Source organism: Fulvia fulva, chromosome 1 (assembly GCF_020509005.1).
Source record: "Fulvia fulva chromosome 1, complete sequence".
Lineage (NCBI taxonomy): Eukaryota > Fungi > Ascomycota > Dothideomycetes > Mycosphaerellales > Mycosphaerellaceae > Fulvia > Fulvia fulva.
The window spans coordinates 6225713-6239965 of record NC_063012.1 but is presented as its reverse complement, the minus strand read 5'-3'; positions in this window follow the sequence as shown (position 1 = coordinate 6239965).

The window sequence follows — 14253 nt, the reverse complement described above, 5'->3', positions numbered from 1 at the left end:
CTATAACTAATAATACGCCTTAGTCTTTAATACAATACGAGGGTAGTAGGGTAGAGGGTAAGAAGCTAGTACGACTAGATATTAAAGATACTCGTCTCTCGTCTTACGAGGACGATAGTAAAGATATCGACTTTATATAGTTTATTAATAGTATAGCGCCTCCTCGTATAGACTAGATCGACTTCGATAATATAGACTTCGAGTACAATCTAATAAACTATAAGATCGCCGATACCGAAGTATTTAAGAGGGTAGTTACCTTACGGCCTAACACTATATATCTTAAAGATAAGAGTACTATAGATAGGTACGCCTACTAGAAGGTTATACTCGACTACTCCCGAGCCTAGGTACGACGCTATCTCGAGGAACGCGATCAAGTCGATACTAAACTCGCGAGACTCTAGGAAGAATATAATGTCGTCTTCGAAGACTAATAGGATATAGTAACCGAGCGAGATAAGATATAAGCCGATACTATAATATATTAGATATCCTAGGAAGATACTAAGGCCCGTATCTAGATACTATAAATAGTCTTAGACGACGCCGTAACTAAGGAATACTATAAGAAGATTACCGATGAGCTAGTAGGCCGTATTAATACTACTAATAGCTATCTCGAGTAAGTAGAGGACGAAGTCGACTAACTTAAGGCTAAGATTATATAGATAGATAGATATTTCATTAAGCTGTTGTAGTGCCCTTTGGCCTATGTAGCTATGCTATCTTGTTTTTGTATATATAGAGGGGAAACCGTGTTGGTGAAAACCCCTCCTCCTTCCCGCCTGTCTTTTCCTCCTCGTTGTCGTCTTAAATTTCCCTTGTTAGGGGTACGCTAGTGTCATGGGCCTGCCCTGATGACTACCCTATCTGCAACCCCCCTCGCTTCCGCCTCTTGTCTATCCACTCCTCCGTCTCGCTCGCGAGGCTAAACTGCTGGAGGTATCCCTGCTGTAGTATCCACCGAGAGATTCGGCGAATGTTGCCTTTGTCCCTAATAATTGACTTGTAGTCTCTCCTTCCCGCTTGGTGCCTCCAATTTCCCCTGCCTCTCGCCCACTGCGGGCATCGTAGTAGCATATGTTCTGGGTTTTGCGATGGGTAGCCACACTGGCAGGCCGGGCTATAGATGTCTAGTGCGCGTCTTCTGAACAGGTAGGCCCTTAATCCAATGTGTTCGGACCTGATTTGGATCGCTATGCTTGCTTCGGCCCTTGTCAGGTCCCTATATAGCTGGTAATTGTGTCTCTGGAAGGCTCGGAGCGCTATCGGGCCTGTTGTCTTAGGGGGCTTCCTTTTCCAGTCCTGCTCCCATAGGCAGCTCGCTATCTGTTCCGCTAGGTTTTGGGTCTTAGCCTTGCTCCCGCCGGCCTGGCGAGTCCTACGCTCCTCCTCCTTTCGTGCTAGCCATTCGGTGCTTGCCTGTACGGCCGTAAAGGTCGTAAGGTCATCCTCTTTTTGGCTTGTCCTATATCCTGCTCCTCTCCGGTAGCGGCTTTCTATCTTATTCTTTGCCTCCTGGATCGTGGTTTGTGCTAGGTAACCTGTCGTCTTTGCCGCGTATTGAATTCTCATTCCCCGGATGTACTGGCCGATTGGTGGTATTCCTGTCTCCATTTCTACCGTGCTTGTTGACGTTGTCTTGTATGCGCCTAGTACCCTACGTAGGTTGCCTGCCTGTGTCCTGTTTAGGGGTTGCTCTATCCGTTTCGGGATCGGCTTGCCTGCGCCTCCTGTTCCCCAAATCTGTGCCCCGTACAACATAGCTGGTCTGACGATCGCCTTATACATTACTCTTGCCTTGTCGAATGTTGCTCCCCATGTAGATGCCGTAAGCCTCTTTATCGAGGCTTCATTGACTTGCGCTCGACTCTGGGCTTTCTTAATCTGTACATTCCAGCTTAGCTTCGGGTCGAGCCAGATCCCTAGTACTCGTAGCTCCGCTGATGGCTTGGTCTCGTAGCCTTGGATTCTTACCGCCGCCTTCATATTATGGTGTGTTCTCGCTTTACTGAAGTGTATAAGTTGGTACTTTTCAGGGGCGAACCGGGCACCATGCTTCTTTGCCCACTCCTCGCATTTCTTGTGCCTATCTTCAAGGAGGCGACAGTTCTCTTCTGTCGAGTCTGACCAGGCTAGGATGTTTGTATCGTCTACGAACCCCGATGCTGAGCAAGGAAGGAATCGTATTTAGCAAGCTAGCTACGAGATAAGGTGACAAGTCTTAACCGCGCTTTCCCACTCATCTAGCACCACCGTGTAGCCTCGTTTCGAGAGGTTAGCCCGGAGCAAAAGCTTCCCTCTACGCCCTCCCTCCCTGTTTGCTCCTTAAGCCAATATCCACCTCCATAGGCCTAAGCCCTTTAGTGCTCTCTATTGACCGACATGCGCATCCGTCCTCTCGGGCTGTATAGACAGTGTCAGCCGTCGCTGCCAGTGTACACCACGCCCCAGGTTTTGACGCCCTTCGCGTTACCGCAGCCTATCTCTAGAAAGCGGCCGTCCATGCCTCGCAGGTTTGCTCGGGGCACACACCACGCCGGGCAGCGTACTCCTTGCGTTTCCACCTACTAACCAATATGAAGTTCCTTATCACCCTGCCCTCGATCCTCCCCGATCACAGAACTAATCCACTTGCATTGTACGTCTTTTCCCCGTCCTAACAGCCGTCTTTTCCTTGCTCAGGCTATCGTCTTTTCCTCGTCGCAATCTACCATGTCAGACTAGGTGCGTTGTGTAGCGGGACAGGCAGTGCCTCAGGCAAAACCCTCGTTCCCATACCGGGTGTTCAACAGGCCCTTACAGGCTTCGTCGCGTGTCCACCTACCCACCGCATTGCCCGCTGGCAAACACCAGATTGTTTCGTAGTCCGCTCGACGCCGTTGCATAGTCCGCTCAGTTGTTGTTCTGTAGTCCGCTCGTCCAATGTTCGTCGCTCAGCCCGCTCGGTTTGCGGTCTCCGGAGGTGAAAATTCTGCACTCATACCAGAGGTGTCCTGTCGAGCGTATAGGCCACGGTTCCGCGCCCTTCTTACACGTAGAAAGAAGAGGGACTCGCTCCCGACACGAGTACACGCTCGTCGGATGGTTTTCATACCCGTTTTGCTGGTAGTCCTCTGTTCGCCGCGGCTTCGCCTACGTTGCGCGCCCGTCGCGCCCACGACGCTCCAGCGTGAGAATACTTGGCTCTCTCGTAGCTAGACGAGAGGTTCGTAGCCGACACCACGTACAGGTGATTCTCGTCGTCGACCGCTAAGATTATATAGTAGGATACTAAGATCTCGTAACTTAAGATATAAGCCCGGCTTACCGCCTTACTAAGCGAGCGAGACCGCCCGCTCACTTTCCCTAAGTAGTTACGACTCTAGTAATAGCCGTAGTAGTAGGAATAGTAGACTACTAGTCTAGAGGGATTCCTATAAGCCGGTACCCGTCGTTCTTAGACTCTAGTAGGTAGCGGCTATCGGGCCCGTACCTATAACCGTACTACCTACGCCGGTTCTCTCGTACGCTTAGTAGCCCGTACTAATAATACTATAATATTCGCCGCCTAAACCGACTAACGTTTCCCCTATCCTAAAGAGTTCGACAACTTAGGCGAGCTCTCCTATATCGACTAGAAAGAGAGCTATAAGGACTCTATCGCGGTACGATATACTATATAAACACCTTGCCTTAATATCTTTAACTACGTTAAGCGTTATACTCTCGGTACCCCTAGAGATATTATCCGTTCGGCTATCGAGAACGACGAATAGGTAAGCCTCGAGGATATATAGGACGAGTAAGACGATAACTTCGGTAAGAATCCTCGAGATATTAAGCTTAAGGCTAGACGCGACCTATACTAGCTAAAGTAGAAGTACGGCTAGGAGTTTAGTAAATATATCGTCGAATACCGCCGCCTTAGCGCTAAGGCCGGTAAGCCTATAGTGTCGTACGAGCTATAGATTAGCCTAAACGAGTTCTAGATAAAGAAGATAGAGGACTACTAGCTTATAGACCCCGTTAGCTAGTCTATTTGTATCGCTAAAGATAAGGAAGAGGTATATAATACCGTAAAGAGTATATATAGTAAGAGGGACAAGGATAAGGATACCTAGTAAGGCGGTAACGGGCGTCGTAGTAGTTAAGGATAAGGCTAATAGGGCTTTAGATAATAGCGCGCTAGTATAGTACTACGAGCCGCGCCGCCTACTATAAATAATACGCTTACGGTCTCTACGTATACCTAGAACGCTAGCCCGGCCGTACGCCTTATCCCCTAGTATTATACTATACTACCTAAACTTACCGACGAACTCTAGGACCGGCTACGCTAGTAAGGCCGCTACTTCCGCTATTATAAACCTAGATATACCGGCCTCGACCCCGTATATATTCTATATAACTCCCGCGGTAAGTAGCGTACCGGCGACGTTAACCGCGAGATACCTATCGCTCTTAACGCTATAATCGACGCGCTAGCCCTCTAGATCGAAGTACTACCCGTTTAGGGAAATGCCTAGCTCCTTAGTACCGTCGCGCTAAAGGAGTAATATACGAATCTACGAATTATAAACACGAAGAATAAGACTACGAGATATATACCTAAGAGGAAGAATACCTATATATAGTAATAGCTAAGGGTAACACCTATACGCCTATATATATATAACTAGCGTACAGAAAGTATATAGTATATACTAGTACTATAACTAGTATATTAGGTAGAAAAGCAAACGTACTCACCCTCTCTAATACTAGCGCCTCCTCTAAGTTTATTAACCTAAGATTCGTTTACGTAAACAAAGTCCCTACCTTTAAGCTAGAAAGGCTAAGACGCCTACGTATAGCTAACGGAGCGGCTATACGACTACTCGAAGTAGCACTAATAGACGTTACTATCGGTAGCTATACTAGTTAAGAGCTATACTACGTTACTAACCTCGATAAGTACGACCTAGTACTAGGTATCTCCTAGCTCGAAGAACACGACCCTTTGTATAGCTTTAAACATAAGACACTTAGCTTCGATAAGCCTATCTACTACTAACATTATTACTAGAACGGTATACCTTATACGGTTATAATAGAAGGTAGTAAGCCCGAGGCGCCGAAACTAGTACTACCCGAGCTAGAACCCGATATCTGTTTTATTAGCGCGGACGCCTATTATCGTATAGCAAAGTAAGCCTAGAAGCGATAAGACTAGCTAGACGCCGATAAGCTCTTCGTACTATAGCCGGAGGATTTTAACGACGAGGAGTACACCTCTACCTTTGCTATATCGCTAGATAATTTAGAAATCTTTATAAATAGGAATAAGGTATAGGACCCGAAGGCCAAGCTACCGCCTAAGCATTACGACCTAGCCGACGCCTTTAGGTATAAGAGCGAGTTTAAGCTGCCTAAGTACAGCCCGTCCGACTATATAATCAACTTAAAACTAGGATTAGAAGCGTAGCGACCCTATAAGAAGGCCTTTAGTATAAACCTATATTAGCTAGTAGTCGTTAAGAAATTCATTAATAATAGTATAGCTAACGGTACGGTCGAACTATCTAAATTAGACATATTGTCTCCCGTGTTAATTATTAAAAAGCTAGGAGGCGGGCTCCGCGTCTACGTCGACTACCGCGCCCTAAATACTATTATAGTTAAGGACCGATACCTAATACCTCTATTAAGGGAGACACTTAAGAGAGTTTCTAAGGCCAAGTAGTTTACTAAGCTTAACATCGTCGCCGTATTTAATAATATACGTATCTATAAGGGGGCGAATAGATAACCGCCTTTATTACTAGGTATAGATTATACTAGTTTAAGGTCCTTCCGTTCGGCCTCTATAATAGCCCTAGTAGTTAGTAGCGTAAGATTAACAACATCCTCCGAGAATTCCTAGACGACTTTACTATAGTATACCTCGATAACGTCCTAATTTATACGGACGGCCCCTTAGATAATTATAGAGCTTACGTACGAAAGGTTCTATATAGACTACGGGATATAGGGTTACTAGTAGACATCGACAAGTATAAATTCCACGTCAAATAGATCAAATACCTAGGCCTTATTATTATAACGGAGGGCGTTAAGATAGACCCTATAAAGATTAAAGCTATTATAAACTAGGAGGTGCCTCGTAACGTTTAGGACGTTCTTACGTTCCTTAGCTTTACTAGATTCTATAGGAAGTTTATCTACGCCTTCTCTAAAGTAACCGCGTACCTTATAGACCTTACGAAGATAGGTAAAAAGAGTAAAGTCGACGGTAAGGTAGTTAAGAAACTACCCTTCGTATAGACCTAATAGTACGATATAGCCTTTAAGGAACTTAAGTAGCGCTTTAGCTAAGTAGGTATACTAGCCTATTATTAACTAGGCGAGCAGATTTAGGTAGAAATAGACTCTAGCGACTAGGTTAATATAGGGGTACTATTATAGATAATTAACGGCGTCCTTAGACCCGTAGTATTCTACTCGAAGAAGCTTAGTCCGTAAGAATATAACTACGACATTTACGATAAAGAGCTACTAGCTATCGTTAAGGCGTTCGAGGAATAGTAACCGGAACTTATCGGCGCTATAGATAATAAACTAGTTCGGGTACTTACCGATCACCGTAATCTTAAGTACTTTATAACTACTAAGTAGCTTAACCGGCGCTAGGTACGCTAGGCTAAGTTCCTGTCCTAGTTTAACTTTAAGATTACCTATTACCCGGGCGCCTAGGAAACGAAACTAGATAGTCTTACCCGTCGCTCTTAGGACATACCGGCGGGGGTAGACGATACTAGAACGTAGTATTAATAATAGACTATTCTAAAACCCTATAACCTAGACATCGTTACTTAGTTCGCTATATAAGTATAGGACGACCTACTAATAAACTATTAAGTACTATTAATTTACGACTCGGACGATAAATAAGAAGACTACTATACTAGCGATATTACTACCCCCCGGCGATTAACCCGCCCCGCCTAGCGAGACGTAATATAGCCGTTACTCAAACTAAACGACGCCGAGGTACGTAGTAATGTCGACTCGGAACTAGATAATAGAGTCCTAGTCGAAGAGATACCTAGTAACGAGCAACCTATCGAAGGAAGTATAGAGCCGTTAGACGAACCTACGCTACTAGAGAAACGGGAGCAAACGGAGTTATATAAAGAAGAACTATATTTAGAAGTATATAATAGCCGGCCTATAACGATATATATACTTAAACTAAAATCCGATCTCTAGTAGAGGATCGCTAACGTATAGCTATAATAATAGATAGATAGATTTGTTATTCCCCTATTCTAGGACCCTATCCGGCCTATATAGGTATATATCTATTGTTATATATAAAGGGAAACCCGAATAGGTAAAAACCCTTCCCGCCCCTAACTTCTCCTTATCTAGATTAGCTTTCCCTCTGAACGTACGTAGTCTATGTCACTACCCCGTTAGCCCCCGCTCCTAGCCGGTCTCGTCGCGCTACGTCGTATCCTCTCTTCCTATACTGCTCCTACTAGGCGGTACTGTTCTAGCTAGCCCTTCTCTAGTATCTAGTTCGTAATACGCCGTAGGTCCTTAGCGTTATTAAGAAGTGCCCTAATCGTCCGGTTCCTCGCCTTTACTATCCACTCCCCCCTTCCTAGCGACCACCTCGGACAGACGAGGAGTACGTACCGTACGTTCTAGGAGCGATAGCCGTAGGGGTAGCTAGTATTCGTATATCCTAGAACCTTCCTCTATAATAGGTACCCCTAGAGGCCGATATGTTCGCGTCGTAGTTAGGTTGCTATACTACTCTATACCCTCGTAAGGCGGTAGTAGATAAGCTTCGGGGGGTGCTTGACCGCGGATTTTGTAGCTAACTATTCCTTAGGTTGTCCCGCTAGCTAAGGGCGTCCACTATGCCCTATAACCTAGTTGTTCTACCTCTCTTTCTATAGTTGCTCTATAAACGATTTCTTACCTTCCTATTATATTACTAGCTATTCGTCCCTTACCCGGTAGTTCGGCTCGTTTCCGGGTCGAATGCCCCTATACGCTAGTACTAATTCGCGGGCCCTTACGACTATACTAGCGATAACCTTCTATACTAGGTACTATACCGACTTGCCTAAGTAGGAGGTCCGTAGTCCCTAGACGTATAGGTCGATCGGCGGTATAGCGGTCTCGTACTTAAGTATCCTTATTAGTATCGACTTATATACCCCGGTAACCTTCCTTAGGCATTAGTTTTAGATCTTCGCTAGCGGCGCGACGAGTCCCTTCGATAGGTAGGCCCTCTCGCCTAAGGACTATACTTAGCTACTATAGGTAAGGACTAGCCGTATAATAGCCGTATATAGGAGTCGTAACTACCGGAAGTCCGCGCCCTATATAGACGTAGTAAGCCTCTAGTATAATGCTATATTCTGTTTAGCTTTCCGTAATATTACCTATACGTACTTCCTCTACCGTAGCGCCGGGTCTACCTATAGTCCGAGGATCCTAAGCTAATCTACCGGGTTAGTTATATACCCCTATATCTAGATAGAAGCTTACATATTATAGAACCGTGGCCGGCGCGTAAAGTATATTAGATTGTACTTTTCTAGGGCAAACCGAGCCCCGTGCCTCCTAGCCTAGTCCTCGTAGATCTTGTACTTCTCTTCTAGTAGCCTATAGTTCTCCTTAGTCGAGGAAGAATACGCTAGGATATTCGTATCGTCTACAAAGCCGCTCGTAGCGGTATTCTAGGATTCTAGGGCTAGGAGTAGGGTCGCTATAAAGAAGAGGAATAGAATAGGTACTAGCGTAAAGCCTTACGGGATTCTAGTATAGACTACTTAAAATAGGCTTTTATACTAGCCGACTAGGATCGACGTGCTATAGTCTTAGAGGTAGGACCGTACGAAGTTAATAAGCTACTTAGGGAGTCCTTTCGACCTTAGGATATAGAGTAGCCGCGGGTATAACACGTAGTCGAAGGCTCCCGAAGAAGCCGCCGGTAAGCTAGAGAGGATATAGAAGCTAGCGAAATAGGCCCGATAGGACCCTATATAGGGCCCCTCCTTCTCTATCCTAGCGCTATAATCGCCTAGTAGCCCGGTTAGCGACCCCGAGGCTAAGGCGCGTCTACTAGCTAGTAAGTTCTTCCCGCCCCTAGTCGAGGCTAATCTAAGCGATATTAATAGCTCTACTCCCCTAGCCCCTAGTATAGCGGTCTAATAGAATATATCCGAGGGAGATATTACCGCTATACTTAGGAAGTTACCGGCGAAGAAAGCCCCGGGGCCGGATAGGATCCTAAACGAACTACTAAAGAAGTATAGAGATCGACTAGCCCTAGTAGTCGTAGCGATCTTTAACGCCTACCTATTATAACAGTTTATAATCGTGTTAATACAAAGTAGCTAGGTACGTAGGAAAGAGGAGCGCGAGGTGCGCCGAGGCTATATATAAGCCGAGGTGCTACGCTAGTACGCGCGGTCACGTGACCCACGTACTAGCTAGACATTCGCTAGGCCTAGGGCCGTGACACTACCCCCCCTTCAAAATCGCGCTTAGTCCCTTAAGCTCGTAGTATAGCCGCTATAAACGCGGCGTCATCCTCTATATTATCCTCTATACCGTATTAACGTATATCCGGTACTTACCTACTAACGGTCATCTTTCTTAAAGTAGCCGCCTACGGGCTATTATAAGTACTAGTGCTAGGTTCGTAATACGTAACTGCCGGAAGAGCTATAGGCACCTACGCGAATAACTTACGTAGCCTACCTATAGTTACCGGGTTAGGCGTAACTATTAACGAAGCGTTTACGGCTAAAGCGTTTATTACTTCGCCGATCATAACGTCTTCGGGTGTATCCTTATTAGGAATCCACCCTAGTAGCGGCGTGAAGTTAGCTAGCCTATCCTTCGTAGGGTAGTTGTAGTGGAAGTCCGCGATAGAGGCGGTAGTAGTATCCCTTAACTCCTTAGCGGGCTCCTAGGTAGGCTCGCTATGACCTACCTATTATATAAGGTATTTATACCTTCGTTCCTTCCTCCTACCGCGTAGCGCTAGGCCTAGCGGCAATGTGCTCTTCACGTTAAGTACTGTATCTAGAAGCTAATACGTGTTTATGTCTCCGTTGTTATCTTCTACCTCGATCGGGGCCGGAGGTAGCTACACTTGTCCTAGTATTAGTGCGTATATAGGCATTAGCAAGTTGGCGTAAAAGCCGTTATAGAGGTTGCTTAGGGATTAAGGGAGGTCTAGACGGTACGTGTCGTGTAGCAGCACCTTAGTAACTACGTATAGTCTAGTATAGCGGTAATTAAGCTTCTTTAATAGGCGCTTAGTGCGCTAGTTACGTATACTAAGGTGTACTAGGTCTCCGACTTCGTACCGTAGTACAATCGTTCTATGCTTATTAGTATAGTCAGCTTACGATGCTTATGCCATTGCTATAGAGTCTCGTAGCTTATACCTAAGGTCTGTTATACGTTGTACGAATACATTTATAGACTCTACGTCTAATCGCTATTTATACGGAAGTAGTTATATAGGGAGATTGAGTTTAGTATCTATATAACGTAGGTTCTTACTAATGTTCGCTATAAAAGGACTTACGCTAGTCGTTTCGGAGACGTAGTCGTTTGTAGTAAACTCTATAAGTAGGAGCCAATCTGGCTAGTTATCCTAAGCGTAACTAGTGAACGTACGTAGGTACTGTTCTATTATCTTATTAGTATTCTCGCTTTGACTATCAGTCTTAGGGTAATAGCCGGTTAAGATCTTGCGCTTGATTTGTAGTAACTCGTAGAGGCGTCCCTAGAAGGCTAATACCTATTAAGGACTACGATCCGACGTAATTGTCTTTAGTAGACTATATCGGGAGAAGATGTACTTTACGTAGATGTATACGATATACTCCGCTGTCATTTCTAACACTAGAATATAATGCCGCTCCTTACCTAAACGGTCTATAACTATAAGTACGTTCTTATAGTACTGACTATCTGCTATACACTTGGCCCTTAGTAGTTCGATAACGAAGTCTAAGGCAATGTCGTCCTACGTGTCGAATAGGACTAGTAGTAGAGCAAGTAGTCTATATTAAGGTTCGTTAATACTACGGCTATTACGGTATATACGGTATGCTCGCACGAAAGATCTAATAAACCGTGTTATTCGTAGCTATATGTAGTAACGTGACACTAACCGGCTCGTAGTTATCTTGCCGGGGTGTCCTATAGTAGGTGCATCGTAGAAGGCCTTAACGATACGTATACGTATAGTGTTTCCCTTATCTTCGGTAGGTAGGATAAAGAGACTATAACCGCTATGTCTATTCTTAATATAGATCATCCTATCGACTAGTATCGCGTGCTTGTCGTCAATCTTGTTCCTTCGTAGCAGTTTAATAGGTTCGCCTACTACTAACTAGGTCGTAGCTTCGATTATATCGTCCTGTTCGTATAGCTTACTAATGTCGGCTAATAGCGCTTCGTCTATTACTACTCCTTCGACTTCGGATACGCTTAGCCGTAGGATTTAGCTAGCGCTAACAGATAAGAAGTGTTCTAGTTTAAGCAGTATACGATCCTACTATACGTACCGCGGATCTGCTTTGTTATATAGAATCGCGTCCTATAAACGTCTAGTAAGGCTATCTAGTTTGGCTCCTTAAACACCTAGACGATACACAATCTTAAAGAAGAATTGTAAGAGGAACTCGGCCTATCTTGCTTGTCGTCTATTTAGTTGCTTAGAGGTTATAAAGTATTCGAGGTTCTTGTAGTCGCTATATACTAGTACTAGGTGGCCGCTTAGATTAGTAAAGTTCTTAAAGTCTAGTTCGTCGATATCGCTAGCTATAAGTTCGGGCTTCTACTCTTTAAATGCTTTAACGATAACAAGCAGTTCCTTGTTATAAATGTCGTAATTGTACTCCTACGGGCTCATCTTCTTAGACAGGTATACGATTGGCCTTAGGATATTGTCCTTATCGTATTACGATAGGACCGTAGCCGTGACAAAGTCACTAGTATCCGTTTTAAGCACTGTTCTACGTCCTAGGACAAACATCGCTAATATAGTGCCTTTAGTATCGGTGAAGTTCGCGCTATCGTTATCGGGCGGATTAGTTAGTAGGGTAAAGGAGGATAATCTATTAAGGGACGCGCGATAAACGCGTCTATTAGTATTCTCTATACTTACGCCTAGTACGCCGGTACCGGTCTATCTCGCTATTATTACTATATTAGCTATAATCTACTTTAAGATACGACTTAGCGAGTATAATACCTAATCTTAGTACTTCCTCGTATACTATTCCGGTTTCTCGAGACGGAAGGCGAGAATTTCATTTATACTATTACTACGGATCGACGGTTTCTATTACGTCCTCGGACGGTTTCTATTACGTCCTCGGTTATTAAGGCCATTCTAACGATATATAAAGCAGGCCACTGCCCCTAGAATTAAGGGAGTTCTACCTTATTTAATCTAGATAGCTTGAAGTTCTCTTCACCCTATTTCTTTAGCTCTAAACGCCGCGGAGGTGCCTAGCTACATTAGGTAACTACTAGGTAATAGTAGCCTAGGCTATAGTACTACCGGCGCCTACGGCTCTATAGGCGAAGCTCCCCTAAGACAACTAATAGCAACTTATAGAGGACGTAAAAAGTATAGAGACTAACGATTAGCTCCTATACCGGTCTCTATAGGCAATAATTACTTAGCTACGTACGGCGCTAGTACTGTCGTATTACCGAGGGTAATAAGAAATAAGGACGACGTCTTAGGCGATTAATAAGGCCACCCGGAATCAACACCCCTATAGCTAGGTATCGGTCGCGGCTTCGAGACTAGGCCCCCGCCTAACGTACGATATAGTTACGATCCGCATTATAGTAAAGGAAGACTAGGCCGAAGTTACGAAGCTATCGAATAAGGAGCTCGCCTAACGAATTAACTAACTAGGGGTGGTCGTAGTAAACTAATAGTCTAACGGTACTCTATAGATCTATACTAGCTCTACTACTACTAGGAGGCACCTAGAGGCATAGCTATAGTGGGCATCTAAGGTTACGGTATTAGCGAAGGTCTTAACGAAGCAATTTACGATCCTAGTCTACGATATACCTAAGGAGTTCGACCTAACTAACTAAGGTCACCTACGTACTCTCTAAGAGGACAACCCGGTCACTCTTAACTCTCTAATCTAGAAGGCGACTTAGCTCTATAGGAAATGGCTAGAAGGTAAGAAGGCCTCGGCGCTAATAGTATAGCTATAAGACGCGAAAGCGGCGGATCTAGCGATAGAACAAGGCCTAATCTAGTAATATAGCCTTAAGACAGTAGAAAAGCACTCCTTATCCTTTCGTGTCCTCTAATACTTTAAATACTAATAGTATAGACACTAAACCTACACGTGTATAAACAAGTAGGCCTACTCGAACTATATAGGAGACTATATATCTAGGGACTATATATCGGCTACGAGACGGTACGCGAACTGTCCGGGGCACTACTTATTATATAGCGCGGAATGCCTATAGCGGAAACTAGCGAAAAACAAGGTAATTATAAACAGAACCGTCGCCCTAAGATTCTACGGCGACCGTAAGGCTAGCCTATACCGGAACTAGCTAGCGGCGGTCGGGTATAAGCGCCCTAGGGCCGCGAATAATATAAAGGATACGTAACCTAGGGCGTACGGGAGGCTACGTACTCTACTAGCTACGGCGAGGGAATCTAACTAGGCCCCGCTCCCCTTTAGTATATAGCCGATAGGCGTAGACTAGGACGTATAAGGTAGTAGGACATAGGACGCTATAGAGGAAATGATTGTCGATGCCGATAACTAGCCTCGATACGCTTAGTATTATCTAGTATAACGTTAACTATAGTAAGGATATAGTCTAGAACTATTTCCTATACGAGGCGGACCCGTACGTCTACTACGTCCTAGCAATCTAGGAGCTATAGATTAACCCGTACTATAAGAGACTAACGACCTATAAGTTACTAGGCTATACGATATACCTACGAGGTAACGGTAGACCCCGTACGTACTTCTATATTAGTAAGGATATACTAGAATCCGACTAGGAGGTAGTATACTACGTAGATAAAGAAGGCGGGGGCGATATTACCTCCCTCTACGTAGGTAATACCTAGATATACAACCTATATATATAACCGCTAGCCTCGAGGTCTAGCCGCGACCTTAGGGTATATAGACACCTCGATAGTACGCTTAAGAGACAAGGGTACTATATCGTAGTAGGAGA